Source organism: Pinus tabuliformis, chromosome J (assembly GCF_031772625.1).
Source record: "Pinus tabuliformis cultivar Carrire ecotype Pingquan chromosome J, CPIR1, whole genome shotgun sequence".
Classification (NCBI taxonomy): domain Eukaryota; kingdom Viridiplantae; phylum Streptophyta; class Pinopsida; order Pinales; family Pinaceae; genus Pinus; species Pinus tabuliformis.
In genome coordinates, this window is record NC_142295.1 from 44,909,679 (window position 1) to 44,927,062 (window position 17,384).

The 17,384-nt window shown below is 42.1% G+C and overlaps 1 long non-coding RNA gene across 1 annotated transcript; it reads left to right on the plus strand.

Moving 5' to 3' along the window:
• Positions 1-13,219: 13,219 nt before the first annotated feature.
• On the plus strand, positions 13,220-16,064 carry LOC149225404 (uncharacterized). Its single transcript, XR_016246960.1, has 4 exons — positions 13,220-13,439; positions 13,530-14,967; positions 15,078-15,381; positions 15,494-16,064. It is a non-coding gene; the product is annotated as an uncharacterized LOC149225404 (long non-coding RNA).
• The last annotated feature ends 1,320 nt before the right edge of the window (positions 16,065-17,384 follow it).

Below are 17,384 nucleotides of genomic sequence, written 5' to 3' on the forward strand. Positions count from 1 at the left end.
CATAATCACCATGATTTGGTTTCTCAAGCTATCGGGACTGTTCCTTACAGTATTTTCGCCTCCACACTTAAGAATCGGAGCCACCCTTTTATCACCGCTTTTATGTCTATCGAAAGCTTTCCTTAGGCTATGTGCCTTCTATAAACCTTGGACTTACTTAGAATCAGAGCCACCCTTTATCGGTGCTTTATAATCAACCATCGGAAGCCACCAACCGAGCCTTTAATCAACCATCACAGAGCGCTTTAATCAACCCGCCACACTTATAGACATATATGGAATTACCATAAAACCCCTCATGGCCATATATAACCATATAATATCAATACACAGAACTAACATAAAAACCCGCTTATAAAGATTTCGGTCCCATATACATTACTACACAGGAATCCATTTAAATCCGCTCGAATGAACATTCGCGGATTTCAAATCTTATCCGCCCGCCTTTATAGTTATCGGCGGGTCCGGATTTCGGCGATCACAATACATCCCTTTACTCCGACCTCCGATGAGGAGCGGACCCGATGCTCTTTTAGACTCCCTTCTATACTGGTTTCGGGTCCGATGTATATCGGCGCTCGCTTGTCGCTACCTCCGAAATGATACAAGTCCTCCGCGGACCCGATATGCTTTCTATTTTGCTTGATAAGAGTTTCGGCTCCGGATTTCGCTGATGCGATAAGGATTCTCTGCTCCGCGGACCCGATATGCTTTCTATTTTGCTTGATAAGAGTTTCGGCTCTGGATTTCGCTGATGCGATAAGGATTCTCTGCTCCGCGGACCCGATATGCTATGCACCACAGTTTATATTTTATCGCATCCGCCTCCGCCCAAAGGTAATTCGTCGGCGATCGGCGATCGCTCGTCGCGGGTTATATCTGTATGCATCCGCCGATACAAAACCGGACCCGATCTCCCTTTAGGCTGCTCTCTAATATGACTTCGGCTCCGGATATCGGAGCTCCCCACTTCGCAAGCAATTCTTTATCGGACCTGATCTCCCTTTAGGCTACTCTCTAATATGACTTCGGCTCCGGATATCGGAGCTCTCCACTTCGCAGTCCCGAAGGGCTCCACTCCTCCGATCTCCCGATCGCCGATTAGATCGGGACCGTCGATCCAGATTAGTGATCGGACGGCTCACAGCTCATCGCACTACTCCCATGTCTCCTGGACCGTTGATCTGGAAGGTCAAATGGCTCCTGTGTATGCTCTCGTCGTTCTGATGGAAAGTCTGGGCATGTATATATTAGTAGTTCATTTGATCGCCATCAAATGAATTCCTATATGCTCCGATAGCTCTGATAGCTCCTCCGATGGCTCCTCTTGCTCCGATATGCTCCGATAGCTCCTCCGATGGTTCCTCTTGCTCCGATATACTCTGTCTACTCCATTGCTCCTCTTCTTTGGCATATATGTATGGTCTATAAGTATGGCTCCGATAGCTCCTTCGATGGCTCCTCTTGCTCCTGTAGCTCCTCCGATGGCTCTGTGTGCACCTCCTCTTTGGCATATACCGATGGCTCTATATATATTGCTCCTCTTGGCTCCTCTTGCTCCATCTGCTCCTCTCGGTCCATTTGCTCTATTTGCTCCGATATGCCTGTTTTACAGGCAGCGTTCCTCTTGCTTTGACATGGCTCTCCGATGGCTTGGTGGCTCTGTCTGCTCCTCTCGTCTCCATCTACTCCTCTTGGCTTGGCAGTGTCTTTCAAGGACCACCTCCTTGCATATACGTCTGTTTCCGCATATATATATATATATATATATATATATATATGGCTCTACTATCCTGATGGCCTTTGCTCCTGTCTCTTCATGAATTTGCTCTGCATCCCCTTGGCTTCATGTCATCCTCTAGTATCCAGAATATTGCCATATTGACATCAATGACAACCTAGTTCAACAATCTCCCCCTTTGTTATTGATGGCAATATTCTTCTTCTCTCCCCCTTTGACATCAATGGCAAAGGAGTGCTCTGGGACTCCCCCTATCAAACTGCTTCTGTTCTTCATGAATGGTAGATCTTCATGGGTCTGTGACTCCCCCTGTCATAGTGCTCTTCTTCTTCAAGATAGAAGGATTGATGCTTTATCATCTTCATGTCTCAGAACTGCTTTATCATGGCTTCAACAATGCTTCAGGATGCTCTACTTTAATGCTTTCATTCAGATTGCAAATGGCCATACACAGGTGTCCAAGTCCAGGCTTTCATGCTCAATCCATATTGATGTCTCCATAGGCAGATTCAACTATCCAATCTGTGACTGCCTTTTGAATACAATTGCTGATCTGCATCCTTTTACAGTGCTTCAGTTTGTTATATGCTGCTAGCTGCTCTTACTTCAAACTCCATTCCAGATGTATCTATTTGTTTGAAGACTGCCTCTATTAGTGTCCAGAATTTATCTGTTCTCACATTAAATTCTTGAGTTAAGACATAAACTTCCGTGATAATAGCACTGGGCAGCAGCCAAACATGTTCTTAGATATATACAAGGAACAATCGATTATGGACTCTTGTACACTAGGAGTAAGGATATCAGATTGAGTGGATTTACTGATGTAGATTGGGCTGGAAGTTCAGTGGATCGGAAAAGTACCTTTGGGTATTGTTTCAACATTGGATCAGGAATGACCTCCTGGTGTAGTAGGAAACAGAAATCCGTGGCTCTGAGCTCAGTGGAGGCAGAATATATCGCTGCAAGCACAACTTCGTTCGAGGCCATATGGCTTAGAAAACTGCTTGTGAACCTATTCAGAAGAAAGATGGAGGCAACGAGGATCATGTGTGATAATCAGAGATGCATCAAGCTCTCTAAGAATCTAGTGTTTCATGATCAATCAAAACATATTGATATTCGATGTCACTTTGTCGGAGACTGTGTCCTACGAGGAGATGTACAATTGAGCTACACTCCTATAGGAGAATAGGTGGTAAACATCCTTATGAAGGCCCTTGGAAGAACCAAGTTTGGTTATTTTAGGGAGAAGATGGGGATGATAAAGAATCCATTTCAGTAGCAGAAATGGGTATGATGTTGCAGTGCAGTAGAACGAGGAAGCATGATCAGAAGAAGTTTGCAGTGTAGATGCAGTGTTGGGAAGAAGGGCCAGCAGCAACACGGATGCAGAGGGAGTTGTACTATAGATGCAGTGTTGGGAAGATGGACCAACAACAACACAGATGCAGAGGGAGCTGCAATATAGATGTAGCAGTGGCAGTGATAGAGCTATGGATAGCAGTACAGGGTGTAGCAATGCAGAGGATGTTCAACAGGGAGGCTTAGCATCAACACAGGTACGGTGCCAGATAATCAGAGTGATGCTCAATGAGGAGTATTACTAGTGCATAGTCATTGCTAAGAGGGAGTGTTGATTTGGGGTAGCATCGGATGTGCTCTAGCCATGAAAATTGGTGAAGAGGCTAAAGCACGTGAGATCCCCAAGACCCAGAAATGGTTTGGACAGATTATACCCAGTTTGAGATATATTAAAAATATTAATATTTTTAACGGAGTTCCTGAGTTGGGCAGGGAGGCTTAGCATCAACACAGGTACCGGTGCCAGATAATCAGAGTGATGCTCAATGAGGAGTATTACTAGTGCATAGTCATTGCTAAGAGGCAGTGTTTATTTGGGGTAGCATCGGATGTGCTCTAGCCATGAAAATCGGTGAAGAGGCTAAAGCACGTGAGATCTCCAAGACCCAAAAATGGTTTGGACAGATTGTACCCGGTTTGGGAGATATTAAAATAATTAATATTTTTAATGGAGTTCCTAAGTCTAAACTTAGGAAAAATAAAATATTAATGGGTATTAGTATAAAACTGGGTTAGAAGGTTCCAAAAGTCATAGATCAAGCCAAATTTTTGTTTTTGGTCAAGGAAGAGTGGAATCTTCAATTAACTGATAAAAGGATTACATATGGTACATGTTTTTACAAGTGTAAAGACCAACAAAAGACAGACCTGTTGCTGGTTAACAGACAGCAGGGTCAACAAAACCCAAAATCAAACATCGCATCTCGGAGTTACAAAGACGCAAAAGCATATGCACACAGGATTCCCGACTTGCGATATGCGATTTCCTTTTTCCATCGTTGATCTCATTCGCCAGATCAACGATTTTGCAAGATCACATTGCACCATCATGTGATTTCACCGCTCTCGCATGCGAAGTGCGAAAACAACCGGACTTCAAATAAATTGAAACCGTGTCGCTAATCTTCTCGGGTCTGCTCGCCCAAGCCTCATCGCTCAATCACCACCGTCGGACTTACCTTCCATCCGACGGTTAATATTTCCTCCGATCATCTAAGCTGCTCGGTGATCTAGCGTCATAGATCAAAACCCTTTTGATCCTACGGTCTACACTGACATCGCCTCGGACCACTTACACGACACTTAACATCCTTACGGAGCCGAAAAAGGTTAAACCACTTTAATCTGTAAAAGTTCGGGTCCATCCTTGAGTTTAACATTCGATCCCTTTCTAGCCTGATATCCGTTGGATGACGAGGGCCATTAAATCCTATGGTCAGCGGCCCTTCATCTGGCAAACGGGTTAACCAACTCTCGACCCCCGTAGTTGACTAGGTCTAATCCAAGAGGCTGGGTACCTCGAGGACCCTGCCCTCATCGCCTATAGTCCGCCTGACTATAGCTCGATGTCTCCCCAATTCTTCTCAAGTGGTGCGTGTGCACTCATGGCACAATCATCGTCTGTCAAAACTTCCTTCTCTGCCTGTGCTGGCACTGCCTTAGTCTCGGAAGACTCTCCCTTACTCTTATTCCTTGTGCACTGGGTCGCATAATGACCCATCTCCCCACAGTGGAAGCACTTGATCTTGGAGAGATCTTTCTTCTTCCGCTTCTCTTGCTTTCCCTCAGATGCTAGGGCCACATCCTCCTCCTCCTACTTGACCTTGATCCCTTTGTTGCTGCTACCTGTCTTTGACTGCCGTTTGATCTCTTCTTGGCGAAGAGCTGCCCACATCTCGTCCCAAGGTAGGAGAGTCCCTCTACCCAGGATGCTCTGGACAAACACTTCCCACTCTTCTGAGACAGCATTCAGGGCTGTCCTCACCATAATCTCTTGATCTGGTGTCGCTCCTATAGCAGTCAATTGATCTCGGATCTCGTTCAGTCCTCCGAGGAAGGAGTCAATCAATTGACCCTTCTTCATCTGATACAACCTCATCTGGTTCTCGAGCAACATTCTTCTCTGCACAAAAGTATGCTGGTACAGGTTCTTGAGTGGCTCCCACATCTCAACTGTCGTTTCCTTCTTGGCTATATGTGGTACCACATGATCCTTGACCTCGTCAAGGATAATGCACTTGGCCCTCACCATCACCTCTTTGTACTTGCCGTTATCATTTGGGTCCACTGGGATAGCTATAACCTTCAAGGTGAAGTTCTTGACACGATTCCTGTCAAGCATTGATAAGATTCTGGCCTCCCAGACTGCGAAGTTTGATGCTTCGTCTAGTCTATCCTGGTCTCTTACCCCGCATAGTGCCATGACGCTCCTCTACTTCCCTCTTGGAAGTTCTCTGTTCAACTCCTCTGAGTCTCTACTTCTTGTCTAGATGTTCTCTTCTGGACTCCCTCTGAGTCCTGATTCCCTCCTAGAAATCCTTATGTCGCTTGTCGAGATGCCCCCTACTCTGATTGTCTTGTGCAACTGCACTGTTGATCCAGGTTCCTCGGCTAGAAACCCTCGGCAACGACTCCTCTGGCCCTGCTTTGTCAAGTACTGTTCTTACTATAGTACCTCACCAGCTCCACTCTGCAATATTTCTGCAGCCTTCTAGACTCTAGCAACTGCCTCTCTATGAACTGCGTCAGCCCCTCTCTGCCTCACGCTAGCTCTGCGCCACCCCAGATGGGTCTGCGTCAGCCCTGGGATGCCCTGTGTTAGCCCTCTCGTCCTCTGCGTCAGCAACACTGGCCTCTTTGAGACTCTGCGCAACTCCCGAATTTTTTTGTGTGGCTTTGGTTGGCTCTGCATCACACTTTTTGGCTTTTGCGCTGCTAGAAATAGCTTTTGTCACCTCGGGACAACTGTTTTCTGCTACTATTGCTCCTCTCGGCTGATGTCTCTTAGTCCTGCAGTGATCTGCAATCACGCTCTCATACCATGTTGAAGTTTCTAAGTTTACTTAGTTTAAAAACCCTTCATACACTTTTCTGATTTATTCCTACCTACTTGTTATTTTTCTTTAACAAGTTATTTACAAAGTAAATACTGAAAATAAACACCAGTGCATGCTCAGCATATTACAGGTCAACGACTAAAAGGAACAAGAACAAACACACCACATGACACCATTATTTTTGGATCAATGTCCCCAGAAAAACCCAATGCGGGAAAATTGGTGCAACTATCTGAGGGTTTTCTTATTAAGCAATATCAGAGTACAATCTGGGTGTCAAAACCGGCCTACCCAACAGAGAATTTCCTTAATAGCTATACCTCACAGTTTGAGAGAAATCTCCTGGCTGAAACCCCGAAAAATCCTTCCGACAGCTCTTCAGCACAAAACAGCTCTGCAACCCCAGTGTTTGCTCAATCTAGACTGCGTCAGCCCCTCTCTGTCTCACGTTGGCCCTGCATCACCCTTTCTTGGCCTGCATCAGTCCCAGGAGGCCCTGCATCAGCTTTCTGGGCCTCTGCGTTAGACATGCTAGCCTCTCTGGTGCTTTGCGCAACACTTGGTTGCCTCTGCGTGAGCCCTTGTTGGCTTTGCGTCACTCTCCTTGGCTGCTGCGCTGCTCTCCCGACACAATCTCTGCCTTCTCTGTTTCTTTGTACTCAATGCCCCTTAGTTGCTCTCCTTATCACTAATTCTATCTCTCTTAGCAAACCCCGCTCTAGAGAATAGTATAATTGATCACTCTGGTGTACTCTCCAAGTGACCCTCACGCCCCCTCTTATACTTTTCCTGTTGACGATTCAACGACCGAGATTAAGTCCCTAATCAAAGGCTAAGATTATATTTTGGCTTGATCCATGTCTTTTGGACCACTCTAACACAAATTCATATTAATACACATTAATATTTTATTTTCCCTAAGTTTAGACTTAGGGACTCCATTAAAAATATTAATTATTTTAATATCTCCTTGTATGTTTAGAATCTGCCCAAACCCTTTTTGGGTATTGGAGATCTCATTTGCCCCAACCTCTCCACCAAATTTCGTGGCTAGATCACATCCGATGCTACCCCAAATCAATAGTTGGGTTCGCAGTTGAGAAAGAGTATCATGTAGGCAACATACGACTCTCCTTTAGTAGGGAATCAGGGGTTCCTCAAGTGTACCATGCTATTCAGGAGCACTTTACTTGGAGGGGTCTCAAGGGTGATGTTTGGAGACATGTGCAGGAGTGTGATGTTTATCAGAGGAACAAGGGGGAGTTGACACATCCAACAGGTCTACTCCAACCTCTCCCTATTCCTGAGGGGAAGTGGGAGAGCATATCCATGGACTTCATCACAGGTTACCAACAATCCAGGGGCGTGACTGCATTTATGTAGTGGTGGACAGATTGACAAAGGGTTACTAGAAATCCAGGGGCGTGACTATATTTATGTAGTGGTGGACAAATTGACAAAATTCGCCCATTTTTTCACTATCCCATCTAGATATTCAACATCATAGGTGGTAAAGGTCTTCTTCAGAGAGATCTTCAGGTTGCACAGTCTCCCGAAGACCATTGTTAGTGATCAGGACAACCGGTTTATGGGGGCATTTTGGCAGGAGATTTTTCAGTTGGTGGTTACCGAGGTCACACCCAGCATGAGCTATCATCCCCAGACCGATGGGCAAATTGAGATCGTGAATAAAAGGCTAGAAGGATACTTGAGGAACTATGTGATAGGACAACAATGTGCGTGGGTGAAGTGGCTACACCTTGGGGGGTACTACTACAACACAAGCTATCATGTCTATTGGTATGTTTCCCTTCAGTGCTTTATATGGTTACGATGCTTTAACTTTTGCTGACACGATATTTGGAGAAAGCAGGGCCCCAAGTGCCAAAGATTGGATTCAGGAGAGCCAAGAAATCCTTAGAGCTCTCAAGGATAACTTACAGATTGCCCAAAATCAACAGAAGCTGTATGCTGACAGGCACAAGATTGAGAGGCATTTTGAGGTTGGGGATCTTGTTTTCCTAAGGCTCCAACCCTAGAAGCAGGCCACGTTGAAGCAGAAGGGAGCTGAGAAGCTTAAGCCATGCTTTTATGGGCCTTACGGGGTGATTAGGCGGGTTAGAGAGGTAGAGTATGAGCTGGAATTACCACCAGGGAGTAAAGTGCACAACGTGTTTCATGTCTCCTGCCTGAAAAAGGCCTTGGGGCAACAGGTGACAATTGCCATGGAGTTACCACCCTTGGATGATGAGGGGCATTTGGTTTTGGTACCAGAGGCCATCTTGGAGATGAGGGAGAGGAAGCTCTGCAATTGGATTACCGGGAGATTTTGGTGAAATGGAAGGACCTACCTGAGGATGATGCCACTTGGGAAGAAGAACATGTACTTCAGCATCCATCACTTCAGTTGCATGAGGACAAACAAAATTTGGGCAGGGAGGATTGTGACATTCCTACTTAGCAAGTTTTGCTAAGTAATGCATTTAGTACAATTTTGACATTTTTGGCATGTTTTTTGACTAAGGGAAAGTGGGTTGGGCGGACCCCACTTGACATTTTGATGGAGGATCCAAACATAGGAAGAGGAGGAAAAAATTAAAATGTAAGTGGAATGTGGGGGCCACCCAAGAGTGAATTTGCATCCCTTAGAAAAATTCGCACTTGTGGGAATGATGAGAGCGAAAATAATTCGATTTCCGGGGCCCACAATGAGAAAGGAGGCCAACAATGATAAATAGAGGTGGAGGGCCTCATTTTGGGACTTTTTTCCAATTTAAGAATTGAACCCTTGTACGTTTGAGCTATTGAGCCAAGTCTACACCGTGCTGTTTAGCACAAGAGGTTTCGGGGCGGAAATCTCACCTCTATCTTCAGTGGAATTCGAGTGCCAATCTAGGAGATTCCATCTACATAATTCCAGTGTTGTTCCGGATGTGATTGCTGGGAAATTCATCCCATTTTCTGAGTAGACTGGGTGCAGGAGAAAATTTCACACTCCTTGGGAGAAGGGGTTATAGAGCAGGTATTGTCCTGAAAATTCGAGGGATTTCTCTTGTGGAATTTTGCCGGAGGTTCATGGGAATTTGCAGGCCAGAGCTGGAGAGAATTCTGAGGGTGTAATTGTGCATTTTTGGGGCCTGCGCAGGGCTGGAAACACAGTAGATTTGTAGGAGATTGGGGAGCCGGTAAATCTTGCATTCTCTGTTGGGAAATTTGTCTATCAGCAGGTGCTACTCACTTGTAATTTCTCAGCTGTTGGTGGGAGGTTTTCAGCTCATTTTCAGCAGTGGCTCTCTTGTGGGACGCAGGGCCAGTAAACCAGGGAATTCACACATTTTAGGGCCTGTTGGGCTAGTTGGAATTGGGCAGTAAGCTTTTTGGGTTTTGATGGAGTTGGCATGGGGAGATCATATCTAAAATTTCAGAATTTTTGGAGCTGAATAGAGGGCATAAAGAGCAGTTGACCTACAGTAGCAGCAGTAAGAAATTTCTGGGCCAGCGAGTCTTTGGAGAGGAGCTCACTCAGTGAGTCAGCACTTGGGCTTCATTATTTCCACCTGGGTTTTGTCTTGCTTTCTGTATCAAGCCCAGGTTCCTCTAATCCTTCTTGTTTGTACTCCATTCTGCATCAATAATAAAATGGCCAGCTTATGGTGATTATTTTGGGTGTAAACTGATGTTTCTGCATGCGTGCTTATTTATGGTTGCATGTTCATGATTTTTCTTTGATTTTCACTTAATATTTCCACTAGGAATATTACATAGTGATCACTTTCTCACTTTTCAGTCTTAAAGAGACACTTCAGCATATGCTCAAATTTCCAGGAATGGGGCTACAACCGAAACATTAAAGTACCAACAGAACCACCCAAGACAAATGGTCGAAGCATCAACTGATGTCAACATATTAAGGACAAAACTTTTATGCTGTTCACTCTCCACATAACTCTCTTATTGAATGCCATTTGTAATATGAGAGCCAAATATCTCCTTTTCCAGAAAAGGAGTTTAGCTTAATCAGGATGGTTTTCAAGGCAACAAGACTAGCTTATATTCTGCAACCAAAGGTTGATATCGAAGCAGCACAGACTTATGATTTTACAAATGCTCTTTCCCAAAAGGAGCAGACTGTGGTTTCCTTCATTCCATGTTGCAATGCAATGCTTGTCTAAATTAAAAATAGACTTGGGTACATCTAGTGTTTCACGGGGTCGCATCCCCCCACCCAGGGGTCAAGTTTCCTAGCTCCCTCGCGCTCTGGGGACTTGGGGACGAGAGGGGAATGTTTCCCCACGCTCCCAAAAAACAGGGTATGCGAGAAAACTTGAAAGGGGTCGTTTCCTCCATTTTTGGGGTCGTTTTCTTCAATTGGGGTCGTTTCCTAGGCGAAAGGGGTCTTAAGGGGTCTCGAGGGGTCGTTTCCTTAGAAAAAATTCGCAATTAATTTTTTTATGAAACAAAAAAATCGTAATTTTTAATATTTGTTGACCGACTGGGAAGGGTTTACATTATGTTTATTTCACATTTCATTTTCTGTTTGCTCCTTCGTTGAACTAAACACTGCTGCCATTGCCAAGCAACCTTTTGTATTCTCTTTCGTTGAAAGGAACTCTGCCGCTGATGTATCAGACTTGACTTTTATATTATTCAATATTCAATGTTCATAGTTGGAAGTGGAACATCAATATGGTTTAAATTTTAAAGTTTAAAACTTTAAACATTTATAATTTTATAATTTATTTTCATTGTGCATTGTTAGTAAGTTAGTAGACTAGTAGTTACATTGTACGGTTACAAAATTACATGTATGATGTATGATTGTAATTTATATGATGATGATATCAATGATCATGCTTTTCATTTTAGATTTGTTTCAGTTATATGATTCCTCGATTTATATTTTATATTTATAAGTTTTTAAGACCCCGATGTCCCCCCACGTTTCCTAAACATTGGTGGGGAGCTTTTTCATAGGTTGCTCCTCCATATCCTCGCTCCCTTGCCTCCTCGTCCCCGAAACTTGGTGGAACATTGGGTACATCATTTTGAAAAGTTGATAAGTGTGTGGCTTGTGCCCTCCTGCACACTCTCTCAATATATGTATTACGGTTACCATTTCATGAGGAATCTGTCACACCAATATTTGAGGCAATAAAACAAGCAATTGTATTTTCATTCCGAAATGTGGCAGTGCATATGAGTATTCAGGACTAGCAAAGGATTTGCTATCAAGAAAGCTTTTGAGGGATGTGGAAAATATATTTTCTAGGAGGAAATTTTGACCATGTAAAATTGTTGCATTTCTCAAGGTTGTATGTTTTGTATATGTGCTATCTTGAATTTCTCTGACCATATATTCTCTGCTGTTGCAGACCAGCCTCAGAGCATGTTTTGCACAGATTATAATGCAAATCTAATAGTGAGCAGGTCAAAAAGAAAAATGAACTTCATTCTTGTCCAGTGTGAATGGTCAGAAGAATATCCAGCTGCATGATCTCCATGTACAAGGGAGAGAAGAGCACACTTCACAAATGAAACAGAGCATGGAGGAGATGAATATTTCTCCAGGCATTTGCAGGTTCTTCCATATCTAAAGCAACCAGAGGTTGATATCCATGTAGCACAGACTTATGACCTTATAAATACTCTGTATGAGTATTCAAGACTAGCAAAGGATTTTCTATCAAGAATTCTTTTGAGAGATGTGGAAAATAGACTTTTCAGGAGGAAATTTTAAGTAAAAGTGTTGCTTTGCTCAAAGTTGTATGTTTTGTCTATCTGCTATTAGAATTTCTCTGACCATATATTCCCTGTGGTTGCAGGCCATCCCCAGAGCATGTTGTGCACAGATTATAATGCAAATATAATAGTGAGCAGGTCGAAAAAAAATGCATGTCCTTTTTGTCCAGTGTGAATGGTGAGAATAATTTCCAGCTGCGTGATCTCCATGTACGAGGGAGATAAGAGAACACTTCACAAATCAAAGAGAGCATGGAGTAGATGAATCTTTCTCTAGGCATTTGCAGAGTCTGCCACATCCAAACCAACCAGAGGTTGATATCCATGCAGTGCAAACCTAGGGCCTTATGTATGAATATTCAGGACTAGCAGAGGATTTGCTATCAAGAATGCTTTTGAGGGATGTGGAAAATAGACTTTCTAGGATGAAATTTTGAGTAAGTAAAACTGTTGCACGCTCAAGGTTGTATGTTTTGCATATGTGCTATCTTGAATTTCTCTGCCCATATATTTTCTGCGGTTACAGGCCACACCTAGAGTGTGTTGTGCACAGATTATAATGCAAAGCTAATAGTGAGCAGGTCAAAAAGAAAAATGCATATCCTTCTTGTCCAGTGTGAATGGTCAGAAGAATTTCCAGCTGCATGATCTCCATATATCATTCCATATGAGTATGCAGGTCTAGCAAAGGATTTGCTATCAAGAATGCTTTTGAGTTATCTGGAAAATAGGCTTTCTAGGAGGAAATTTTGAGCAAGTAAAACTGTTGCATTTCTCTAGGTTGTATGTTTTGTTATGTGTTATCTTTAATTGCTCTGACCATAAATATTCTGCTTTTGCAGGCTGCCCCCAGAGCATATTGTACATAGATTATAATGCAAAGCTAGTAATGAGCAGGTCAAAAAGAAAAATGCTTATCCTTCTTGTACAGTGTGAATGGTTAGAATAAATTCCAGCCGCCTAATCTCAATTCTCCATGTACAAGGGAGAGAGGAGCACACTTCACAATCAAATGGAAGATGGAGGAGATGAATATTTCTCTAGGCATTTGTAGAGTCAGCCACATCCAAAGCTGCTAGAGGTTGATATCCAGATTCCATGCAGCACAAACTTATGACCTGATAGATGATCCATATGGGTATTCAGGACTAGCAAAGGATTTGCTATCAAGAATGCTTTTGAGGGATGTGGGAAGTATACTTTCAAGGATAAAATTTTGAGTAAGTAAAACTGTTGCATTGCTCAAAGTCGTATGTTTTGTATATGTTTTATCTGAATTTCTCTGACCATAAATTTTCTGTTGTTGCAGGCTACCCCCAGAGCATGCTGTACATAGATTATAATGCAAAGCTAATAGTGAGCTGGTCAAAAAAAAAATGCATATCCTTCTTGTCCAATGTGAATGGTCAGAAGAATTTGTAGTTGCATGATTTCCATATGGCATTCCATATGAGCATTCAGGACTACCAAAGGATTTGCTATGAAGAATGCTTTTGAGGGATGCAGAAAATTAACATTCTTGGAGGGATTTTTGAGTAAGTAAAACTATTACATTGCTCAAGGTGTTAGGTTTTGTATATATGCTATCTCAAATTTCTCTGACCATATATTTTCTGTTGTTGCAGGCCAAGCCCAGAGCATGTTATACACAGGTTATAATGCAAAGCTAATAATGAGCAGGTGAAAAAATAAAAATGCATATCCTTCTTGTCCAGACTCCAGTGTGAATGGTTAGAAGAATTTCCATCTGCATGATCTCCATGTATAAGGGAGAGAAGAGCACACCTCACAAATCTAAAAAAACATGGAGGAATTGAATCTTTCTCTAGGCATTTGCAGCGTCTCCCACATCCAAAGCAACCACAGGTTGATATCCACGCAACACAGACTTATGACCTTATGGATGCTCCATATGAGTATTCAGGACTAGGAAAGGATTCACTATCAAGAATGCTTTTGAGGGATGCGGAAATATATTTTCTAGGGGGGGTTTTGAGTAAGTAAAATTGTTGCATTGCCCAAGGTTGTATGTTTTATATATATGCTATCTTGAATTTCTCTGACCATATATTTTTCGCTGTTGCAGGCCACCCCCAGAGCATGTTGTACATAGATTATAACTCAAAGCTAATAGTGAGCAGGTCGAAAAGAAAAATGCATTTCATTCTTTTCTAGTGTGAAAGGTGTTGGCCTTCAGGAAACTACCTCAGAGACACACACATATGGGTGTGATTTGTTGCTACTGTGATGAGATTTTAGTGTGGTCAGATGAGTTTCTTGCTGCTTGATATTACTTTTACTGCCAAAAGTTTTCATTAGTCAAGGAAAATACCTATCTTTTATTTTTAAAGAGCTCCATCCATTTCACATTAAAATAAAAGACTTTGGTATCGTTGGTGATGAATGGTAAATTATTAGGTTAAATCATTAATGCATCAAAAGATTTGCTCATCAAAATAACTCTCGTATCACCCCATTTCTTAAATATCTAAAATTGCAAAAGCAATACATATATACAAATTCAAAGGATATCAAATAAATAAGGAAACCCGTCGGGGCTATGGACGCTTGCTGGCAGCGGGTCAATTCTTAAATGATACTAAGGCAACTTTCAAAATAAATAAGGAAACCCGTCGGGGCTATGGACGCTTGCTGGCAGCGGGTCAATTCTTATATGATACTAATGCAACTTTCAAAAGAAATGTGGGAAGTATAAGGAAACCCGTCGGGGCTATGGACGCTTGCTGGCAGCGGGTCAATTCTTATATGATACTAAGGCAACTTCGTCGGGGCTATGGACGCTCGCTGGCAGCGAAGCGATGCCGGGTATAAGAGAGATGAGGAAAATATGCATGCAAATTGTTTTGGTAGTATTAAGATTTGGACTTAATGATAAAAGTTCAGAACTGATTGAACCAATTGTCTTGAATTAATAAATGAACTCCATCATTTTGCTCTTTGAAAATATTGGATAAGGCTATGAGTACTTCTATTGATTACTTTAATTCATAAATATCAAGTATCTATAGATTGATTTTGGCTTGTCTAACCGAGCTACAAAAGGTATTTATTTATGCGCTAAACTGTAATCAGCTTTGAAAAGAGCATTATCTTATTAATAACTTGGGTTTTTTAATGTATTTCTTTAACAGGCCTTGTTTGTATTCAAACAGGTCCAGCCTTAGCTGGTGTTTTGGGAAGCCCTGCATATATGGCTCCTGAAATTTGGACAGGGACGTATTCAGAGAAGGTTGATGTGTGGGCTGCTGGTGTTCTCCTGCACAAACTTTTCATAGGCATATTACCATTCCATGGGGACTCTATGAAAGCTGTATATAAAGCAATAAAATAAGTCCAATTGGATTTTCATTCTGAAAAGTGGCAGTCCATCTCAGAACCAGCAAAGGATTTGTTGTCAAGGATGCTTTCAAGGGACATGGAAAGGAGATTTTCGCCTGAAGAAGCTTTAGCCTTTAAGTAAGACTTTTTCATTGTCTAGCAATACATATTTTCTATATTTATATTTCTCTCAATATGCAACCATTTCCATATATGGTTTTTCTAACTCTCTGTTTTTTTGTTGCTGCAGGTCACCCCTAAATCAAGTTTCATACAGAATCTAATGAAAATCTCAGGGACAGCAGGTCAGAAAAGAGAAAACATATCCTCCCTGCCAAAGATAAGTGGTCAAAAAATTCCCTACCTCCATCATATCCATGTACAAGGCTAAGAAAAGCACACTTCAAAAATTCAAATCTGACAGAGCATGGTGAAGATAACTCTGTCTCTGGGCATTTACTGTCAAATCCAAAGTGACCAAAGCTCGATATCTAAGCAACAGGGAATAATGATTGGGTGTATAGACTCTCTAGCAGTTGTACTTTCAAGGATGAGACTATATAGGCCCAAAAGCTGCGTGCCTTCATGGAATGATCCTATGCAGTGCTCATCCATCAACTTATGTGCAGCTTTTGAAAATATGTTATTGTCCACTAATACTAGCAGTGGTGACAGTCATGATTGATTTGGGGTTTCAGTAATGAGGCACATGGTTTCTGTAATGTCAAGGACAAATGGTTATCTGTTCGACAATAAACCTTTTGTTTGATTTATTTGTGATAAGTGAAAATGCTCATGTATACATATATTTTGAACTGCTGATTATTTCTTAAATATCAATGCTACTGTATGTATGGAGTTGAATTCTTGACTTTAATAAGATCAGTGGTCAGTGCTCAAATTTAAATGTAGTTTAGGCAACTAGGTATAATATTTTATCACTTGTATTCTTTGGTGGTTTGTGTTTGTATTTGTAAAATCAAATTCAGACATATCCTCATTCCATTTAAACTTGTTTTGATGAGTATCTAGTGTCGGAAATCCGAAATGGATTGTAATAAATGGCCAAGTCCTAGGGTAACCTCTCTTATGTTCAGCAAAGAAGTTCTAAACAAGAATGATGCAGGACTGATAGGGCCGTTAGCTATAGATTAATGTGAAAAAATCGATGCGGCTTTTCTATACCAGACATATGGTTCATACTTGATATATGGTCGATGCTTTAGGAGAATCGTTTTTTGGTTCTTTTTATTTGGATTGTTTGCATTTCCAAGAGTATTTTGGCAGGATGTTCCCTTGCGTTACGATGCTTTTTGTTAAACACATACATGGCAGCAACAAAATATTAAAGATAAGCATGAGAGTATATCTATTATTAACAAATGATATACATTTATAGTACATTCATATGACCTTTGGTTTCGTATTCCAAGGTCTCTTGGATTTCCTTAGACTATTCAGCTTCCACACCAACCCTTAGAGGATTAGGTGTCCAACATTCCCCCCCTTAATCCGAAGGGTTATGTATGAGTCCAAGAAGAGAGTTGTAATACAAAACGTGCAAAAATGCATGGCAGCACTAGGCTGAATGTGCTCTCTGAAATGTTGGTATAAGGGAGGTGGTTTAAGGATGACCACCAACACTGGAATGCTTAGTGCAGTTCCCAAAACTCTTCCAAGTCTGGCATGAAGCTTAGGTCTTCTGCTAGAGGAAGTGCTCCTGATGTTTTGAAGAGGGAAACATTCAACCATGAAAGGGAGGTCTCACCCCGCATAAAAGGGAGAACCTCAACCTCAAAAGGGAGGTCTCAACCTGTGATGGTTTAAGGATGACCAACAACTCTGGAATGCTTAATGCAATTCCTAGAACTCTTCCAAAACTGGCAAGAAGCTGAAGTCTTCTGCTAGAGGAAGTGTCCCAAATTCTTTGAAGAGGCATCACCAACTCAAGGCATGATTAGGGGCATCTTTGTCTCTGGATACAACTCTGAATCTGGTATGGCAGGTTGTGGCTCAGGCTCACTTGATGTGGCTTTGAAGCTTGTAGATGACCATAATTTCCCCTCTGTCAGATACAAGGTGAGATGATGGAGAAAATTCAACTGCAAGACTGTTCAATACTCTAGAACAAGTTCTGACAT